Source organism: Herpailurus yagouaroundi, unplaced genomic scaffold, assembly GCF_014898765.1.
Source record: "Herpailurus yagouaroundi ecotype Mexico unplaced genomic scaffold, PumYag 100, whole genome shotgun sequence".
In the NCBI taxonomy this organism is placed as follows: Eukaryota; Metazoa; Chordata; class Mammalia; order Carnivora; family Felidae; genus Herpailurus; species Herpailurus yagouaroundi.
This window is the reverse complement of record NW_024412391.1, coordinates 81275526-81298044: the sequence shown is the minus strand read 5'-3', so window position 1 is coordinate 81298044 and position 22519 is coordinate 81275526. Positions and strand designations below refer to the sequence as shown.

Below are 22519 nucleotides of genomic sequence, written 5' to 3'. Positions count from 1 at the left end.
GCAGGCTCTTTTGTCAGAGTGTCTGCTTGCAGCTCCTGGGGTGGGGCGGTGGGGTCTAAATGCCCAGATCATCAGTGCCAAGGGCAGTCCTAGAAGAGCCCACTCCTCCCCCACTGTGCCATGGAAGAGGGAGGCCAGGGCCTGGGGGCTTTGGCATGTTTTCTTCTCTGCACTGGGTGGGGCATGGGCAGTGCTTGCACTTCACCAGTCCATGGGGAGCAGCCAGACCTGGAAGGGTCATTTATCAGAGGAAAGGGAGTCTCTTCTCCAGGTGAGGCTGGCATGGCTACCCAAATGTAAATGTGCCGCACACCTTTGCTGTCAGTAAATGTCTGAGACTCACTCCCATGCAGACTTTGCTGGCTTGACCGTGAGCCAGCCAGGACCCAAGCCCAGAGCCCAGACCTTCTGGTTCCTGGACCAGTGCCCTGGCAAAAGCCAGCACACAACCTGAGAACAATTTCTGTGCCTTTGTGTTTTCATCTCTGAAAGGAGGATAGTAAAAATAGCTCTCACACAGGGAATTATGACTGCATTTTAAAACAGGGGCAAAAAAAAAAAAAAAAAAAGAATTGAAAAACGAGCATCCTGTCACTAGGCAATTGTACCCTATTTTGAAGATTATGACCTAATCAAAATTACCCGGCATTCTGCTCTGCAAACTCTTGACAACCACACAGGATGTTTTTGAATGCAGTAATAAAAATTATCTACAGGGGAAAAACCCTACTGAATCTTCAATGTTACTCTCAGGGAGGAAAAAGAAAAACACAACTTCCTCCAAATCATTTTCAGATTATACCAAGGAATTCCCTACAGTGTGTTTTTGTGGAGGTTGTTAGAAAATTTTTACCATATACCCAGGTCAGAGCCAATCCCCCAAAAGCAGTAGCAAAGACAGAAGTTGGCTTTTAAAGATTTTTTGAGAAAGAAAATATGGGTGAATATATGGGAGAGGTATTTTAACTATTAATCACTAAAAAAAATGAGACTTTTTCTGTTTCATTTTCATTTGAGAACTGGGCTGTAAAAACTCACAAAATATTCAGAGACTTAGCAGCACTGATCATTCTTGGTTCTAGGATAATTTATATTATGGCTACTTGTTTATACTTTAGAAAATGCTGTCATTGTAGAAAAAAGGCAGTTAAGAGTAGAAAGATGGTTAGCAGGGACTGGGTAGATGGGGGAATCGGGGAGATTTTAAGGGTATAAATTTACAACCAGTACATAGTCCTGGAGATATAAGGCACAGCATGTGATTATAGACAATAATATTATATTGCCAAGAGACTAGATCTCAAATGTTCCTACCACAAAAATGAAATGATAATTATATGGCATGATAGAAATATTCACTAACACTACAGTGGTGGTCATGTTACAATAGAGAAATGTATCAAATCAACACACTGTATACCTTAAATTTACACAATATTATGTCAATCATATCTGAATAAAAAAGCCAATTGTAAAATGAAATTGTACTGAACTATAATGTTTTGGAAGACTATACATCAGAGCAATAAACATTGCCTATGTGTAGTTATAGATACATACCAATTAGTGATAACCTTCATATTTCAAATGCATTTCAAAAACTAAAATTTATTTCAATGAGTGTGAGACTTAACATTTTTATTTCCTTTGTAGGTTATTTTTTCCATAAATACAGTTCTGATCTTAAATAATTGTTTACAAGAATTCAGATTTCCTTGATCTGGGTAACTCTTTTTTCCAAATTATGGACTAATTAATTTTAAAAATTCAGTAGAGGCACCTGGGTGGCTCAGTTGGTTGAGCATCTGACTTCGGCTCAGGTCATGATCTCACAGTTCATCAGTTCAAGCCCCGCATTGGGCTCTCTGCTATCATCACGGAGCCTGCTTTGGATCCTGTCTCCCTCTCTGCCCCCTCCCCCCTCACGTGCTTTATCTCTCAAAAATAAACATAAAAAAATAAAAAAAAATTCAATAGAAAGTTGTTTCCTTTTTATTTGTTATATGCAAGGCATGTATTTTTGCCCTTAACATCATTAGACTCTTTTTTTTTAAAGATCATTAGATTCTTTAAAAGGACAAATTAGGAATAATTTTTTTCGTTTCTCTTGAGGACAAGAACCATAGTGGCAGCTCTGTGGATAGGAGGGGATTCTCAGGAAAACTTTTCTTTTTTCTGGCTTGAGTATATACTTGCTCCTTCTGACCAGGCCACCTCTACCTGATATGTGACTGGGGTCCTGTGTGAGGTGACTGCGGTCCACCTTACCTGGCCTCCCTACCTAGGACAAGATGTCAAGTGCTAAGATGATAGGAAAAATATAGGATAAAATAGGCAGAGAGAGAAAGGATTAGGACCTGAGGTCCCTGGGTGGGGAAAGACATATTTTGGAATAATGCTGGGAAGGTCTGACGATAGGAAACCCTCTCGAGTGTAAGGTCCCTCTTAAGAATATAACAGATACCACCTACTCCCCCTCAGGTTTCCCTCAGGAATTTGACAAAAGACCTAACTAAAAGTAAGTAGTAGACCATACAACCTCTGATCCACAAAGAATGGTATGGTCATATACCACCCCTCATACAATGGAAGTGAGCCAGTGAGGAATGGACAACCCAGCACCTAGAGCTATCCAGCTAGTAAGGGTAGAACCTGAGAAGAAACAAGGAGGGAGGGCAAGGAAGGGGGGGCGGCCAGAACCTTATAAAACAAGGACCCTTGCCTATAGCTGCCGGCATTCACTCTCGAATGTCCCTTCTCTCTAAAGAGAGCTTTCCTACTATTCCTCCTTTCTGATCTTATACTCTAATAAACTTTTGCTTGCCGCTCATTTCGTGTCCACCTCTTCATTCTTCAAAGCGGCGAGACAAAGAACTCCAAGTACTGAGGTAAAACATCCTGTAACACTAACCTCAGCTGTTGCTCTGTGTGCCGTTCATGGCATCAAGGATAGACTAAGATACACTGGGGTAAAAAAAAAAAAAAAAATCTTAGTGGGTTTTACCAACAAAGGTTTACTTCTTGTTCATCTCCATCATGGGTTCTGCTCTGTGGGGCTCTACTTCAGGTCTCCTCGTTTGGGATATATACTGAAGCAACAATGCCATCCTGAGCAATCACGGGTCTCCCAAGCAGAATTAAAGACGGGTCTGGAGGCTTCACATTGGCCATTAAAGTGTCTGGCTGCGCAGTGACACGTGTCACTTCTGCTCACTCCCGATGACTGAAACGAGTCTCATGGTCTCAGGGAAGTAAGATCCCATCATGTGCCAGGAAGGTGGGAAGCCAGAAATACTTGGTGAACGGCATGAATGATTATTATAGCTATTCACACAGTGTGCACATCCTTTTTCTCTTTCTCAGGAAGAAGCTGACTTTGATTAGCTAGCTATCTCTCCTCCATGATACCCATTAAGTTAGGCAAACCTGACCCTGTTTTCTTGTTCCCGGAATGGACTTTTGCCAATCAAAACAATCTTAACCTGGTTGTAAATGGTTCAGAAAGGGAGATAAGACATAATTCAGGCCAATGAGAGGTTATGAGAGGTTTGCAGGGGCTTTGGGGAAGGTTTCTTCTCATTCTTCAAGGACAGCTTCTAAGACTCACTCCTTCGCTTTCCCTGGATGTGAGGAGGAAAGCATGTAAGCCCAAATGCTACTTGCAGCCATTGGGTAACCCACCATGGTTGTCATTTGAGCTGAGAGATGGAAAAAAGCTCAGTCCTTGATGAAATAAATGGCCAGGGCAGGGTGGGTGGGGGGGCGGGGAGGGTGGTCAGTCAAACCTGAAGCTTCTCCTACCTTTGGACTTCCAGTTATCCTTGCCAAAAAATGCCCTTATTGTTTAAGCCACCTTGAGTTGAAGTTTCTGGTACTCGCTGCCGAAGCACCCAAAGTGATCTATCTGCTTATCTATGTTTCCCACCATGTCCTTCCTGCTGATTTGTAGTCCCTGACTCCAGCTTGGCCTCCTTATTCTCACTCGACTAGCTGCTTCTCCCTCTTGTCACAATTCACCTGAATATAGAATATAGATTTGCCTCTAACTCCCAATATCATATGAATTCCTCCCTTTGCTTACTGACTTCATGACCTTCCCACGTGGCCTGCTGATCTTTTACTCTCTATCTCCAGTGGCTTGGAGTATTCCTGGCCTTCCTTGATGAGCAGCCCCCACACCAATACTAAGAAGGGGGCCAGCTTCTCCAAGACATTTTTGCTCCTTTGAAGCATGTGAGTTGTTTTATTAAATTATATCTTACCTCTACACTGGTTGAAACTACAGCAGCCCATGTGGTCAAATGCTATAAAATACAAAAGGTCAGTGGAATTGTCCCTCCACTCTGTCAGGGGCACATAGTATCACAGAGCTGTGTGCTTTGTGATTTAATAATGGGCTTGAGTCCTAAATTGGGGCCGCACTATTGAAGCCTCGGCAAGTGGATTTAAAGCTGTCATTGAAACATGCCATCACATCCCATACATGAACTGAAGGGTGACAGTAGGCCCAGTTCCGCAGCACTTGTCACAGCAAAAAGCAGAAAGCTCAGCACCAATGCGGGCAGGGGTGTGCTTTTTAGATCCAGATTTTAATGGGCATGTTTTAGGTGAATTCTAATAGGCATGAAGTTAACATCTTTTGCATGTCTCCCAGCCTGGCTCATTTACTACCATAAATATAAGTAGCGACGCCACGTTGACTTACCTCAAATAGTTTAGAAGTCAGGGACAAAGCAACGCTGCGAGCAATCTAAGAAACAGGAATATTTTAGGAGCTGTGTGGGGGTGGGAGGCATGGTGTTACTGATGTGAGTAGACACGCAGGATCTGAATTGGCCCTTTTCTGAATTATTAATACTTTCTAAAACCATACTAAGGAAGACCTGGACCTTTTAAATTTACTGCCCTTGTATTGAACAGGGATGAGTCCAGAGAGATTTCTGGCAGGTTCTAGGAAAATATTCTGAGACTGACAGTTGCTTTGGGGAATAAAGAGACAGCATGTATCTGCTTACCACCCCCCTCCCCCCGCCCCCCCCCCCCCCCACTGCAACTCCTATTCCTTTTCTTTAACTCATTTTATCAAGTCATGCAAAGCTTTCATGAATACAATTGAGGCTTACAAACTGTTAGAAGAATTGCTGTCTTAATGAACATCATTTAAGGAAGAGAGGAAGAAAGCAAGCAGGGGAGGGTTGGGGAGAGAGAACAGAAGGCTGTTATCTAGCTGGTTTGGCTCCCTCTCATCCAGAAGGCTGACTTTCCGGCAGGGGGAAGGAGGCGGGTCAAATTATGGTAATTAGGATCTTATGTGACAGCTCATGATTTGCATTTCCTTCATTTCATTGGTTCCCTTCATGTTTCCTGGAAGACTAAATAATACGCTTCTATGTTTGTACCAAAGGATTATTCTTAGGCTTCAGAAGAGGAATGGCCATCAGAGAGCATGTCTGGCCTGGTTTTCCAGAATGGTTTTCAGGGGAATGAAGGCAGGTGGCTTTGTAGAATCAGGTGATCAGTCTCTAATGGACATTAAAGACTTTAGAAAAGGATCATAAGATTTTAGGAATTTCCCCATGGCTCTATTATCCAGGTGCTGACTACCTAGTTTGATTGTGCAGTGGACTATCAAAGTCATTTATTTTTCCCTTCTCTGTTCTGCTGAATATATTTTGCCTTCCGAGAAACTCAAATTGTAGGAAAAGCCCACAGGAATTTAGGTATAGCTATTTTCTCATCAAATGGAAGTCACAGTAATTTCTCCTATCAGCCCAGCAAATGCCCTCTAGCCTAGGCCCTGGACTTTCCTCGTCTAACATATGATGTGATTGGCAACTTCTCACTGATGACAGAGATGCTGACTCTCCCCAGCTGCCAATCAACCACTGTACAGATCACCTTTAAATTCACTTTATATTAAATAAGGAAGGAAAGGAATGGCTTGGCACACCGAACTGCAGGATTGGTTGGACGTTCTCGGAGCATATTTTAGCAGAATCATAATTTCCAGCAGCTACTATGGAGAAGAAACTATTACAGAAACATTGGCTCTTGAATTTGATGTGACCACACACATCACTAGCTGTGTGATGAACATCTGCTTTTAAAATAGGGGCCCACACGGACAGCCATCCTAGTTCTACTTCTTTGCTATTGACATGAGTCCTAAAGTTCCAATTATTCTACATCATTCCCCACACAGCAAATTTACAGAGCCTTTCAGTTCACTGCCTTTTCTGGGAAGGCCTATGGAAACTTTGCTCATGTTCTGATTATTATTCAAGTCACTAATAGCCAGAATATCAATGCTATGCATTCATCATGTGCCAATGATGACGGCACTGAGAAGCTTCAGGGCTGGGATCATCTGGGCCACCTTCTCATTTTGCAGAAGAAACCAGGGTTCAATTGACCTCCCCCAAGTCTGTTGGCTATTTAGAGTGGATCTGGCGAGAGAATGCAAAGGCTTTTTAAAATAAATGCTTTACTGAAATATGTGTATTCTATTTTTGCAGTATATAGAGAAAAGTATGCATACCACACGTGTGAGTTCAGTGAATTCACAATGTGGGAGCACCTGTGTGGACAACACCCAACTCACAAAACAGAATCGGTCCCTTTATGGTTCCTTCCCAACTGTGCCAGACATCTTAGACCCCACATTGACTTCTAATGCCTTAGGCTAATTTTGATTTTATATTAATGGATCTAAAAGCCTATAAATCAGCACTCTCTCCACCACCAGTTTCTTTGGATTTCACATTCTCCTAAAGGAGATAACATAAACAGTTTAGGAGAATCAAATGCTTTTATGAGGTCAGATTTCTATCATATTCAAGTTGGTAGCTCTGTAGGGGCACCTGGGTGGCTCATTCAGTTGAGTGTCCGACTGGATTTTTAGCTCACGTCATGATCCCATGGTTGTGAGATCGAGCCCCATAATGGGCTCTGCCCTGACAGTGTGGAGCCTGTGTGGGATTCTCTCTCTCCCTCTCTCAAAATAAATAAATCAACATTTAAAAAAGAAAAGTTGGCAGCTCTGTCATCTTTCACAGGTAGGGACAAGGTCACTTCATTGGAGACAATGTGTTAAAAAACCAAACCAAGCCTAACTCTACTCCTGTCCAGTCAGTGAAGATGCAGGGCCACCTAGTTGGTTCTTGGCCACTCTGGTGACAGTTATAATTCTGTAAGTGTGAGTTCCAATCATTATTTTGAAAAAATTTATGACCGTTTTTGTGGCTGCTATTGATTTTCATCCTGATATATTACTATCCTTGATAATATTGCTTTTTCAACACCAACTTCTTCGTAGATCTAGAGAAAGGAATATCATCTGAGTGCTTACTAAATTTCTTCACAATGAATAACCAACTTTCTACATCTCCTTTCCTATAACAACGTTAGTCTTTTTTAAAAAAAGTTTATTTATTTTGAGAGAGAGTACAAGTATGGGAGGGGCAGAGAGAGAGAGGGAGAGAGAGAGAATCAGCGGGCTCTGTGCCAATGCGGGGCTCAATCTCACAAACCGTGAGATTACGGACCTGAGCTGAAATCAAGAGTCAGTCGCTTAACCCAGTGAGCCTCCAGGCGCTCCCAACGCTAGTCTATTTGTTTATTTTCATTTTGGTTGAAATACTTAGTTTTCTATGACAGACATTTCCCTCTCTTTCCTCTGTTTTCTCCCTTTTTTCCGAGCGGTAATGTAAACCTACATGCTTCATTTACTATCCAGTTGTGTAGCTGACTGCGTCTTATAACTGCCAGCAAATAGCAGGATCTGATACAGACGAATGGTCAGCTCACAGGATAGCTGGGAGATCTGCATCTTTTGGTCACATGTCCCTCTTTGCACAGTCAGATGCTTTCCAAAGCAGTTTATGTCCTTAAATATAAGTGGCTGCAGAATTGGGCCTACCAGCTGTCCACACTCTTGCAGCGTATATATGGATCACCTTATTTTTCTGCTCTATAAGTTACGGAATATGGGAAAAACAGAATAGATCTTCCTTGTCTAGTAAATGAAGGGGTAAAGTTACAGTAGTAAAAACAAGGTACAGAACAAAGTGCTTGGGTTTGCTCTCCAGAGGGCATTTTATACAGCCATGTGCCTTCTTCCCCAGAGGCAGCAGAATTCTTTTGATATTGGAGTCTAGAAGAACGGTAAGAGCCAAAAGTGAAAAAGCTATTTAGTCATGGATAGTACCATGTCAAGTGAACTGAAATAAGTACCCGTGACGGAGGTGATGAAGTCATCTGAACTAGAGTTTGGACTCAGAGAATTCTAGCAATTTTTGGATTCAGATGGGAGAGCGACATGTTGTGGCTTCCAGGGAAGAAGCTGGTCATAAAGAGGTATCTCAGATTAAAAAAAAAAACCATTGAAGAATCCCCCCAAAACATAGTTTGCCAGCATGCTAGCTAATGACGAGGCTGGGGGCACACTTTCCAAAGCATTCTATCCATTCTCCTTCCTGGGGTGTCTACCTGTGTATCTCTCTACCCTTTGGATGGCTGGAGGCAGCAAGCCCCTGCCTGTGGAGGGAGGAAAGAGGGCAGGGATAACACTGAGGGGAAAATGCTCTATCTCTGACTTAATTAAACTCTTTTTTTAATTGTGCCAGAATTAGCCCTGTCAATAAAATGTTGCCTACAGGCTTCGTTCCCAGCGTTTTGAAATTTCCTTTGTACTTCTGTGTTTGTTTTGTGAACAAACAGAAAGTTTCCTGAAACCACGGAAGTCTAAGCCAATGACCCCTCCCCTTCCTCAGATCAGATTATAGTGGTGACAGCTTGGTTACTGGAAAGGAATCAGCTCAGAAAGACAGTTCCAATTACACCAACAATAATTATGAAGAAAAAAGGGGGCAGTTGTGGAGGTAATCACAGAATATTAATCACCGAAAAACAATGAGAAAGTCTAAAATTTATGGAATGTCTTCCAGAAAGTTCAAGATGTTCTATTCACGCTTTTCATTTATGTCAACGACATATAGAAAGATCAAACAGCTTGATAATAGAACCACACATCTAAATAGTATTTTTAGATATGAATTGCTTTTGCTTACCCTTTCTCGTTTGAATCTGGCAAGTAGAGAGTTACATAATATATTCATTTTGTACACACAGAAATGAAGCTCCAAAAGGTTATGTGACTGGTTCAAAGTCACAAATGACTAGAAATCTGGTCGTCTAGCAACCGATAAAGTGTGAATTTCAGTGCATTAGAATGTCCTATTTAACATATTTCAGGAGGGTAAGGTATAGAAGATGGGCTGGGCATCCTGACATAATCAGATAATAACTGAGATTACAATAGCCTCTTGTAGGCACCACGGGCTTCAAAAGGAAGAAATGATCTGGTTTTGTTCACAGGTGCTTTATAATCTGGTTGGGGAGAGTGGTCCTTATACCAGGACTAAACAGGACACTGATGGTACCAAAAAAAAAGCATCAGCAAATTCCAGAAAGGGGACATGCAATGCCAGGCCAGGCAATGCTGGGAAGGTTTTCAGATAGGAGGCAGGATCGAGATGGGCTGAGCATTGTATGGAAGCAGTCTCTCCCTGTGGGGACAACAGTGGGATGTGTGAATCTGTTTGCAGGGAGCCAAAAGGCTACTCACGAGACATCCTGATTTTAGTTACATACAAGAAGATCTGGAAAATTGTGGGGAGAATTGTCTTGGGTGGTGAACAGGCCAGGCTATGAGGACCCACAATTAAAGCTTCAGAAATTGCTTTTGGAAGCGACCAGGCAGTCAGGCTAGAGCACAGAGCCCTGCAAACACATGGGTCCGTTTGGTTTATGCTACTCAGCGATGTTGTCACCAGCTTTCTTCTTGTCCTGTAAGGCAGTTTTGAATATAGAAAAATAGGATAAATCAGAACATTCAGAAACCCAGAGACAGATTTGGTTGGCTGGCAAATTCTATACTATATAGTGTTAGTGTAGTGCCCCCATTATCTAGGAAATCTCTCTTCTAGAAAAACTCCTAGAAAAAGTTAGGGCCTACAACCAATATGAATGTTGAGAAAGACTCTTATTAAAGACTTCACTCCTCCATTAAGATGCCTACGGAGAGGAATTCTCTCAAAAACATCTAGGTTAGCCACAGGGCTGATACTAATGGAGAGAAACAAAGCTTATGGGTGGATGGCTACACCAGGTAATTCTTCTGTTTTCCTACTACTCTTTAAGGTGTGCAAACAATTTTTAAAGTACATATGGATTTAGCAGAAAATCCATATGGGGAAAGAATGATTGATGCCTGATAGGAACCAAAGTTTCTTCTGGTAGGTTGGGTAGTGGGACATGCACCTTGAATCTAGGTTGCTCTGTTAATTTTCTTTTCCTCATGGTGGCTTCCTGTGCAGAGTTGAAGGTTGGTTGGAACATGGAAAACCCCAGAAACCCAATGAAATTAAAAAATTCACCATTAGCATTTCTCTCAACTCCAGGGATCCATTGGACTTTACTGACTTATTCAAGCCTGAAAACTGACTTATTCCCTTACCTCTGTCTTCAGGACTGACCTAGGTTCTCTCTATACATTTACCAAGTACACCATGTACTCATTAGCTGTAGTATGAGAGAGAGAGTGAGTGAGTGAGGGAGGGAGAGAGTGTGTATGTAAAAGAGGGAGAGAGAGAGAATTTAAGGAGTGCAGGTTGATTAATGACCTCCATTACAGTTAGGGGAGGCAAGCTGTCAGTGGGCATGTGATAGGGGCTGTGAATTTATCTTCATTTGGACCGTCTCAATTTCCCTTTACTTTCCATTCTGTAAGCATCTTGCCATGTTGTGTGTTCTAGAGTTTAAAGGCATTATTTTTTTAGTTTATTTAATTTTTTAAATGTTTATTTTTGAGACAGAGACAGACAGAGCACAAGTGGGGAAGGGGCAGAGACAGAGAGGGAGACACAGGATCTGAAGCAGGCTCCAGGCTCTGAGCTATCAGCACAACCCGATTCGGGGCTTGAACCCATGAACTGTGAGATCATGACCTGAGTTGAAGTCAGATGCTTAACCGACTGAGCCAGCCAGGCGCCCCAAGTTTATTTATTTTTGAGAAAGGGAGAGAGAGAGTGCAAGCAGGGGAGGGGCAGAGAGGGAGAGAATCCAAGCAGGCTCTGCACTATAAGCATGGGGACAGACTCGGGCCAAACTAATGAATTGTGAGATCATGACTCCAACCGAAATCAAGAGTCAGATGCTTAACCGATTGAACCACCCAAGCGCCCTTCAAGGTATTATTTTTTTTAAAAGACATAGTCCATAAATGCAAGAATGGTGCTCAACCAAGAATCAACAATTGTTTACCACGATGGTGGAATGAAAAGTTGATATGTTGGACATAGAGAAATGTGGTGCTTTCCTAAAGGGATTTTCAAGGACAATTCTGACTATAATTTTTTTAATAAATATTTTTTAATGTTTATTTTTGAGAGAGAGAGAGAGAGAGAGAGAGAGAGACAGAGGATCCCATGAGCTCCATGATGACAGCAGGGAGCCCGATGCGGGGCTTGAGCTTAGAAACCGTGAGATCATGACCTGAGCCAAAGTTAGAGGGTTAACCAACTGAGCCCCTCAAGGTGCCCCATGGCTATACCTAATTTTTTCCCTGCCTCTGACTTTAACCACAACTCCTACAATCTTGTGGAAGGATGAGACAGAGAATGAATGAAGGTGAAGAGAAAGACAGTGGGAGCAGCAAGTGTGACTTAAAGGACACTATAACCAACACCTCAGGAACCCATGTCCTTGTCCATGAATGGTCATATGCTGCAAATGTTCCAGTAGCATCTTTCTCTCTGGCTTCAGCAATTCTCAGGGCATTCACAGGAGGAAGGCAGGGAGAAGACAGCCTTGCCCTCTTGTTAAAAAAAAAAAACAAGAAAGTCAAGGTATTGACCAGCCTTAGCCAGTGAGAAAGCTTTAGACTTTGAAAACTGGATTCAGTCTGTCTTCTTACATGTATAATTTAGGCACAAAATAGACCACTGCACGCTTTCTCAATAGTGAGAGAGCAAACGTAACAGAAAAAGGTTTTTATAGTCCCCTTGGATGAAGCCCTACAATAGATTGAAAGGATAAGATGTGAAATGGTGTGTGAAGAGGATGAGCTAAGTTAACGGAGGAATCAGTCTGAAGAGCTGTAGCTCACAGGATTCGGGATGGAGGGTGTCGATGCCTTCTGGAGAACACGGTCTTGAATAGTCTGTTCATATCCCTTGATACATGCTGAGCTCTCTAAAAGTTGGGCTGTAGGTGATTCTGTTCTGCTTATCAGACTATAAATTAGTTGGCCCACATCATGTGTCAGAGACTATAAGAACAGAACCAGGAAATCTGCTGGGAACACTCTTCATGGAGGAATTACGTTTTCTTCCACGTGTGAATAAAGAGATACGATTCCTACTCTGCCTATGGTACTACACACGATTTATAAAAGCATTACTAGGGATAGGCTGCATGGTGCAGGGTTTAAAAAATTCAATGAGAAAGACCGTAAGGATGATGAGCATCTCCAATCTATTGGAGATAGCATATCTCCATATCTATCCTATCTATCCTATGCTATATCTATCCTATGCTTTCTATTGTTTCAGAACACGTGGCTACACTGGGAACGAGCTAACATTAATTTGGGGCCTCACAGCTGCTGTGTTTCAACAAGTCGCCCAAAATACACTGAAAGCACTCGCAAGACTTTCCTGTACCTGAAGGGCTGAGAGCATTGTCTGGATAACACGAGGCCTCGGGATGATGCTAGGAGTGTTTCTCAGTGGTTCCCAAAGCAACTGTGAGAACAAGCTCATTTGAGAAGTGGAAGGACTTCTGTCTCACTGTCCGGGGATGAAAACATTTAAAGGACAACAAAACAGGGGCACCTGGGTGGCTCAGTCAGTTAAGCGTCTGACTTCAGCTCACGTCATGATCTTTCGGTTTGTGGGTTCAAGCCCTACGTCGGGCTCTGTGCTGACAGCTCAGAGCCCGGAGCTTGCTTCACATTCTGTGTTTCCCCCTCTCTCTGCCCCTCCCCTGCTCATGCTTTGCATCTCTCTTTCAATAATAAATAAACGTTAAAAAAAATTTTAAGAGACAACCAAACAAAGCATGAAGGTCAGTGGCTTGCAATAGCAGGCTGCAGCAGAATAATTAAAGATTGTAACTGAGCCTAGTCATACACGGGGCATGATAAGAGAATGTTTTTGTTTTTTTTTAATTTTTTTTCAACGTTTTTATTTATTTTTGGGACAGAGAGACAGAGCATGAACGGGGGAGGGGCAAAGAGAGAGGGAGACACAGAATTGGAAACAGGCTCTAGGCTCCGAGCCATCAGCCCAGAGCCTGACGCGGGGCTCGAACTCACGGACCGCGAGATCGTGACCTGGCTGAAGCTGGACGCTTAACCGACTGCGCCACCCAGGCGCCCTTGTTTTTGTTTTTTTAAGTAGGCTTCATGCCCAGCACAGAGTCTACCACGGGGCTTGAACTCATAACCTTGAGATCAAGACCTAAGCTGAGACCAAGAGTTGGACACTCAACTGACTGAGCCACCCAGGTGCCCGGTAAGAGAATTTTCTAGGACTGTCTTATTGATTCTGAACAAAGCTGGGCTTTCGGTAAATATATTACAGTGTCTCTTTAAAAGTTATTTTCTAATAATACAAATGCATTCGTATGATCTGGGTAATTAAACTTAATTGTATAATTAGAACAAACGAGCAGAATTAGATTGCATTAACCATATGTAACAACATTATTAGGTACATAAATCTTTTCTTCAAGGTTTGTATGGAACTCTCCCACTCCCATCCCACCCCATACACAGAGTAGTCTTACCCCCCAAGACCGGGAACTGTCATCTTATGTTGTTCAGGATGGCACCTATTATTTCAATCCCTCTTACTCCCCTGCCTACAAGGAATTATACGGTGGCACTAGAGATATTAATGAGGCATGTTAGGGATAACCCATGCCTCAGTAGCAGATTGAGAAAGTTGATTCTATGATAATAATAGCTGCATTTATTAAGTATTACATTATACAAGGTATTAGGGCAATCATTTTATATATTATCTCATCCAAAATTTGATAACAGTATGAGGTAAATGTTATGCTTATTTGACAGGTAAGGAGGCTGAACAGACAGCAACCCAGCTATGGATAATTGCAAAGTTCAGCTCCTAGCCATTATGCTACTTTGACTTTGATAAAATTGGCTATTTTTATATATTTTTAATGTTTATTTCTGAGAGAGAGACATACAGACAGACAGACAGACAGAGACAGAACATGAGCAGAGAAGGGCAGAGAGAAAAGGAGACACAGAATCCAAAGAAGGCTCCAGGCTCTGAGCTGTCAGCAGATGGGGCTCAAACCCATGAACGATGAGATCACAATCTGAGCTTAACCAACTGAGCCACCCGGGTGCCCCTAAAATTGACTATTTTCATTCTAAATACTGCCAGTTAAAGAAAGCTTCCACTCCCTGCCCTTATATCTTTCTCTATGGATAGGTGAATTTTATATAAACATTTTAGTCTATAACCAGTAGCTAAGCTGGATATGGACCATTGAGCTGAGGTGGGAAAATTTTCAAAGTGAAATTGTTTCCATCCAACTATATTGCTCCTTGCTGACTGTTCACTGAACACCTATGGAGCATGAGTTGTTTCCAAGAAGAGAAGGTGAGGGTAGGGAAGGTGAGGAGAGTCTGTCCACAGAGAGGGTCTGGCATGGACACAGACACAGAATTATAGAGGCCCAGTACGTGAGGGGAAGTGTGTCTGTGAGTGGGGGGATTTGGGGTCAGAGAGGAAAGACTGTCAGAGCAGGTGGGGGCCAGAACACAGAGGCATTGTTGGCCAACCAATGCTTGTGGAATTAAGTCTGTAGGAGATGGGAATCTATGGACATGCCAGTGGGGTTAAAGCTTAAGCAACATACACTACATAATGAGATTTGTCTTTTAGAAAAAAAGAAAAACAAAAACTAGCACTAGCATGGAGAACTTCTTGGAGGAGCAAACACAGACAAGGAGAAAGCTACAATGGTCCAGTTGAAAGAAGATGAGGCCCTGGGGAAGGACAGAAGTGGCCAGATTCTCTAGACATTTCCAGTTTAAGATCAGCAGGATTTTGATATTTAGTAAAAGCAGGCTAGGAGACTTGAGGGGTGTGTGTGTGTGTGCGCGCGCGTGTGTGTGTGTATGCATATATAAATTAAAAAAATATATATTTAATTTTAAGTTTATTTATTTTGAGAGAGCATGAGCATGCACACACATGAGCAGGGAGTACAGACAGGGATAGAGAGAGAATACCAAGCAGGCTCCATGCCGTCAGTGGATAGCCTGATGCTGGGCTTGAACTCACCAACCATGAGGTCATGACCTGAGCCCAAACTAGGAGTTGGACGCTTAACCAACTGAGCCACCCAGGTGCCCCTTGAGGACGATATTAAGCAAGATCACAGGGAGAAAATTCTTTGTTCTCCCTAGAAGAGGTTCAATAAATTAAATGTTGGGTATGTTGAACTTGAAAGAAATGTAGGACAGTTAGCTGGAGGTGTTCAGACAGTAGATCAAGCTGGGTAGGGGCTAGAGATCTAGATATTCGTTTACTTACATGTATTTATTGAATGCCTACTAAGCTCCAGTCCTGTTTCAGAGACTTGGGATAGAGCAGTGAAGAGCCATCAACATGTAAGTGGCTGGTAAAGCTGGAGGAGTGGCTGAAATCCTTGGCAGTGTGAGAACAGGAAGAGAGGACAGCTGAGGACAGAACCCTAAGGAATCTGGACACCTAAAGGGCAGGTAGGGAAGTAGGGGGAGGAGGAAGCAAAGGGGATTGAGACAGAGTGGTGAGAAGGGCAGGAGTACATGGCATTAGTGGGAACAAAGGAAGGGAATAGGGCTCATCATGTTTATTAAAAATTTTTTAAATGTGTTGGGCATCTGGGTGGCTCAGTCAGCTGAGCTTCTGACTTTGGCTCAGGTCATGATCTTGAGGTTCATGAGTTTGAGCCCTGTGTAGGACTCTGTGCTGAGAGCTCAGAGCCTGGAGGCTGCTTAGGATTCTGTATCTCCCTCTCTCTCTGCCCCTCCCATGCTTGTGCTCTGTCTCTGTCTCTCTCAAAAATAAACATCAAAAAAAATTTTTTTAAAATACTTATAAAATGTGGTAAAAACAACCTAAAATTTACAATTCTAATGATTTTTTAAATTTTCTTGTTTAATGTTTATTTATTTATTTTGAGAGAGAGTGAGGCAGAGAGAAAGAGAGAGAGGGAGAGAGAGAATCCCAAGCAGACTCCACACTCAGCACAGAGCCTGATGTGGGGCTCGATCTCACAAACCGTGAGATCACGACCTGAGCTGAAATCAAGAGCTGACACTTAACCCACGGAGCCATCCAGGTGTCCACCATCTTAACCATTTTTAAGTATACCATTCAATAGTGTTAAGTATATTCACATTGCTGTGTGACAGATTTTCAGAACATTTTCATCTTGCAAAATTGAAGTTCCATATCTATGAAACAACAACTCCCCATTTCTCCCGCCACCCAGTCCTGGAAGCCAACATTCTACTTTCTGCTTCTATGAATTTGATGACTTCAGCAGTGTCATGTAAATGGGATCGTGAAGTATTTATCTTTTTTGTGACTGGCTCATTCTCTTAGTGTAATGTTCTCCAGGTGCACTCACACTGTAGCATGTGACAGGATTCCCTTCCTTTTTAGGGGTAAAATTCCATCGTATGTATATACCATATCTTACCTATTCATCCATTAATAAACACCCAGGCTGCTTCCACCTCTTTGCTTTTGTGAATAATACTGTTATGACATAAGTGTGCAAATACCTCTTTAAGACCCTGCTTTCCAATGAATCACGGGAATCTACCCCCAACACCAAGTTGATAGCTAACTTGACAATAAATCATAAAAACAAAAACAGTAACAAAAACCTGGAGTCCTACCTCCTCGGAGATTCTGATTCAGTAGGTCTGAGGAAAGGCCTGGGAATCATTTGGTTCACAAAACCCACCACAATGAGGCTTTGGTTTGGGGAACAGTTTTGGGAACCACTGCTCCTGAGCAACTGTTCTGTAGTGTAGGGCTCTTCAACCATTGCAGCTTCATTGAACCACCGAGAAGTTTTTATAAAGGTGCTGATGCCTGGACCCCATCTCCAGATATTATGACTTCATTGACTTGGAGTATGGCCTGGGCACTGGATTTTAAAAGCTCCCCAGGTGATTCTGATATGCAGCCGAGATGGAGAACCACTGTTCTGGTATATTCCTACTATTCAGTGCCCTGAATTGTTAATTTCAGCAATAAATAACAGAATCCTAGCTCAAGGGACATGATAGAATCTCTCATTGAGTAAATATTGCCTGACTGCACCTGTCATCTATTTGCATAGCCCTGTACAGTGGACTTTACGTCGTTATCTCATGGAATCCCTCGCATACACCTGTGAAGCAGTGTGAGTAGATATTATCCCCATTTTATTGATGAGGAAGCTGAGATTCACCATTTTTTAATAGCACACTTGTAGATATAAACACAGATTAGGTACATGTGCTTCCCTGAAAAGACACCATTGTCTCGGTGGGGGGGGGGGGGGACGGGGCATAAGACAGAAACAGGAATTTGGTTGTAATGAGGTACAGGACAGATCTGAAAATATATGAAAATTCAGAGAAAGAGGTTTAGGAAGAGTAATTTGTGAAGAGGAGGGATTCAGAGAAGGCTCTTCAGAGGAGGCAGCCCTGGCTCCTCTTGGAACTGATGAAAGTTGCAGAATTTCCTTTGAGGGTCTGAATGGAGGGCAAATGACTGTGGCCTTGGGGCCGTGATCCAATTGGTTCCCTTTATTGGATTTTTATAGTTCTGTAACTCAGTCTGTGTAACTCCCTTAGCGCTTTCAGTATATCGCATTTATAATAAACTCCATTTTTCTTTAAAAAAAAACAAAAACAAAAAAACCCTGCTTTCAATTCTACTGGATATACCCCTAGCAGTAGGGTAGTTAGAGTATATGATAGTTTCATTTTTAACTTCTTGAGGAGCCACATGCTGTTTTCCACAGTCCACTTGGTTGTTGTGGTTTTATTTTAGAAACGGTTTATTTCCGGTCAATCTCATTTCCATTTTGTTTGCCTTTGTGCCAGAGCGGCTGAAGATGACTCAGTGGTTGCTCCTGCCCGTTCGGTGGCCTGAGCAGTGGGAGCCGCACACCAGTCTTCAGGGGCAGGATGAGCGCTCAAGTCTTCAGTGGGGGAACTGCTGAATTGGGCCCCGAGGGCCCCGCACGCCTGCAGACCAGTCTGCGACTTGGGGTTGAGTAGCTGTGAACTCAGGAGCGGGAGCAGTCCATTCACCCTGAAATTCCTCCTTGGTCACGGCCTTTTCAGCAGCGGCCTGCTCTTCCTCTTCGATGCTTCAGGATCTCTGTAGAAGCAGAGATCGGGCAGGACCTCCCGTGGGTGTTCACGGAAAGGGAGCCGCGCGCGCAGAACTTCCCGGGCCAGCAGCCACGTCGGACCCACCGAGCGAGCTCCCCCGTTGTTGCAACGGCTGGCAGCGCCCAAAGAGGGCAGAGGCGAGTCTGTGACACAGAGCGATGGGACGCAGGTGAACGGAAGACGCCTCGGTGAGAGGCTGGCGGTCAGCCCTGGGATCGGTTACCACCAGAAGTCTCGGCTCCCGGAAGGCTGCCTGGATCTGGGTTAGTGAAGAAGGTTCCAGAAGTGAAGTGGCCAACAATAGGAGTGGCTCCAGCAGCAGCAGCAGCAACCGCAGCAGCAAACCTCAGCACAGCTCCCTGGCCAGTACTCCTGGATGATGTGACACTGACATCAGCTGGGGTTTCAATGGCAGCAATGGCACGAGCTGCCAGCAGAAGCTTCTCCCAGGTTCTCTTCAGATTTACCATGTAGCTGCCACCACTTTTCCTCTTGTATATGTACTGTTCCATTTGGAAGTCAAGGTTGATGCCACCTAGGTGGGTTCCCGCTGCGGGGAATTTAAGGACATCCTCCTCCTTGCATTTGTAGGACATCAAGGGCTCCGGACATCATGAAAGTTTCCCTTTAAGTTGTGACAGGAATGCAGAACAATGCTGTATGGACCCCTCTCTGGGTAGCACGGAAAGGCAGTCCACTTGGTTTTTGATATCGCTAATTCTGACGAGATAGAATAGAAATGATAGCTATTTGGCATGTTACCTGCCTGTTGAGCAGAAATGTGCATTATCTTATTTAATCCTCAAAACAATATTCTAAAGAGGTATTATTAGCACATTTTGCAGATGAGGTACAGAAATGTTAAATAGGCCAAGGAGCTAGTTAGGATGTGGGAATCGAAATCAGGTCTCTCCTGATTTTCAGATGTAGCCATTGTGACGTTTTATTTCCGAAGAAAAGGGCTCATTTTCCCAAGTTCCCTAGCGATCTGCGACATATTTTTCATGAGTCTGGTAATATTTAATTCTTTAAAGGTTTTTATTTATTTATTTTGAGAGAGAGCAAGAACACGTGCATGTGAGAGAGAGAGGGGAGAGGAGAGGGAGAGAGAGAATCCCAAGCAGGCTTGGTGCTGAGATCAGGGTCAAAATCAAGAGTCAGACACTCAACCAACTGAGCCACCTCGGCGTCCCTCACAAGGTAGGATTTAAAAGGACTGGAGTAATTATACTTCCACTCTCATAATTCTGACCCCGAATTCTTAAATAGTCACATCTCTCCATGAACAAGTAGAAGCGGGTCATTCCTACGCACCACCAATAGCTCTCCAGGTCAACACCACACTGAACCTCTCTTCCTCAGCTTGGTGTCTGCATTGTAACCAGTTGCTGTTATTGTTCGGAATTAATGAATAGTTTGCAAACTAGCATCACTTCTGTGAAAGTTGATGGACATATTAATTATACCTTATTCAGATTTCACAGTTGTGCGACCCAGATTCTTCTTTTCTGCCAAATTTCCAAAGATGCAGTGGCATTTTAAAAACTCCAGTGAAACACAGATAGTGTATTAAAATGCAAACAAGGAAGGAACTGGCCATGCAGAAATGGGAAGATGATGAGCTTGGTTTATCTGACTTCAGGACTACAGTCAGATGGTCCATTTTCAGGGTTTTTAGGTTGATTCAACAGTGCACATCTTTCCCTTCTGGGGTTTTACTAAAATCTTTTGCAGGCACTGTTATCTACTCAAGTGTCTCCTCTCTGTTACGTGAGGATCAAAGCATTTACTTGAGGCCTGATACCAGCTGCTGATTACCAGTATCCTCAATGCATTAGATCTCTTGTGTTTGGTGTTTATAGTCTACATTGATAGAAGAGTGGGATGCATACAGGCTTCACTATTACTTATTGAGCTACTGCCACAGCAGGCGTTATGCAGGTGCTAAGGATACAGTAACACGTAAGATACAGTCCCTGCTCATGTGGACTCAGAGAGGGGCCATTAGGATTAGGCAAGTAAGTAGGCAATTATAGTACCCTGTGACAGGGATGTAATCGGGGGAGGGGGTACTGTGGAAATATACAGGAGTGATTCCTATCCCAGTAGTTGGGTAGAGAGGTCAGGGAAAGCTGCCTGGGGAAAATGTCTAAACTAGTGCCTCTCAGACTTTAGCATGCACTAGAATCAGTTGACTGAATCAGGAGACTGTCAAAATACAGATTTCTGGAATCTCTAGAATTTTTGATTCAGTAGGTCTTGGGCCTGAGAATGTGCATTTATTTATTTATTATGTTTATTTTTGAGAGAGAGACAGAGTGTGTGTGTGTGGGGGGGGGCGGGGAGGAGGAGCAGAGAGAGAAGGAGACACAGAATCCCAAGCAAGCTCCAGGCTCTGAGCTGTCAGCACAGAGCGCGACGTGGGGCTTAAACCCACAAACCGCAAGATCATGACTTGAGCTGAAGTAGGCTGCTCAACCGACTGAGCCACCCAGGCGCCCTGAGAAGGTTTATTTCTAACAAGTTCCCAGTTGATGCTGTTGCTGCTTTCTCTGGGACCACACTGTGAGAATCACTTGTCTAAAGCCAAGATCTGAAGGAGACTGAGAGTGGAAAAATGTGTGTGTGTGCGCACGCATGTGCTTGCGCTCACTCATGGGATGTGGGGCATGACGAGTGCTGGGTCAAAGGGTATTCCAAAGGGAAAGAATGTATAGAGGCATGAAGATAAAAGAGAGCATGACAGGCTTGGGGACATCGATAATGTAGGGCTGAGAGTGTAAGAAGTGGTGAGAAGTGAAGGTGACAGTGTCACAAGTGACAAATCACAAAGGACCAATTGGCCATGCTATGCTAAGGAGTTTAGTTATGGCAGTGGGAAGCTGCTAAAGTGGTTTGGTCAGCACAGTGATGTGATGTGATATGCATTATGGAAAGGTCTCTCTGGCTACATTGTGGATGATGGGATGGAAAGGGCAACACAGGAGCAGGGAGACCAGTTAGAAAGGCATTACAGTAAGTCAGAAGAAAGATGATGGCTGTGCAGAGACTGCTTTGTCGAGGAGGGGGCTGCAGTGGATTGAAGATGACCCCAAAGTCTTGGATCTCTCTTCCCATTGAGAGGTGAGGTTTATATGTCCTCCCCTTGAATTTGGGTGGGCTTATGACTAGCTGCCCAATAGAACAAGGCAAAAGTAATGCTGTGCCAGATTCTAGGCTCAGGTTCTGAGAAACTGGCAGCTTTCTCTTCCTATATCTTAGACCACTTGTTATTGGATCACTGACCTGCCTTGCAAGATGACCAACAGTCTTGCTGGAGAGACCCCGTGGAGAAGTCCAAGACTACCTGAGGACGGAGGGCATGCCAGCTTGCTGGTTATCCCGGCCAAGTGCCAGGCATGTGGGGAACACACCTTAGAACTTCCAGCCCAGTCACTAGCTGACTATCACGGAGTGACCCCAGTAGATGCCACATGGAGCAGAAGAATTGCCCTGCAAGGCCCTGCTCGAATTCCTGACCCACAATATTATGAACGTCATAGAATGGTTGCTCTATGCTGCTAAATTTTGGGTAGTTTGTTCTGTAATAATAGATCACTAAAACAGTTTCAGTAATTGAAACACAAAGAACATCAACATTTAAGGGGCAGGCAGGGAAAGAGAGTCCCTCAAAGCAGAATAAATTTTCAGGAAGGAGAAGAAGAAGAATATGGTATCATGGAAGCCAAAAGAAGACAGTGCTTTAGGCAGGAAGGAGTGGTTATTGGTGTCAAGTCCTGCAGAGAAGGAGAAAAGGCTACGGACCAAACAGTGTTCTTTATATTTAATGGCACAGAGGTCCCTTGGTGGTGACACTGGTGAAAGTGTAATAAGCCAGAAGACAACCCACAGTTGAGGAGACAGAACCTGCAAGTAACTGGCCAGAAGCTTCCTGGTGAAGAAAGGGGGTAGACCTGGGGGTTTGTAGGGTTAAGAAAAGGTTTTTATTTTCACGTTATCAGACTTGAGCACATTTCAGTGCTGATGGGAAGTGTG

General features: G+C 43.4%; 1 protein-coding gene, 1 long non-coding RNA gene and 1 pseudogene across 4 annotated transcripts in view; all 3 read right to left on the bottom strand.

Moving 5' to 3' along the window:
* LHFPL3 (LHFPL tetraspan subfamily member 3) overlaps positions 1-22519 on the bottom strand; it is a 584503-nt gene that overhangs the window by 108200 nt on the left and 453784 nt on the right. The gene's annotated exons all lie outside the window — the stretch shown is intronic.
* Positions 1-22519, bottom strand: part of LOC121028854 (uncharacterized) — a 43448-nt gene that overhangs the window by 10149 nt on the left and 10780 nt on the right. The window lies entirely within an intron of this gene.
* LOC121028849 (40S ribosomal protein SA-like) lies at positions 17586-19096 on the bottom strand (annotated as a pseudogene).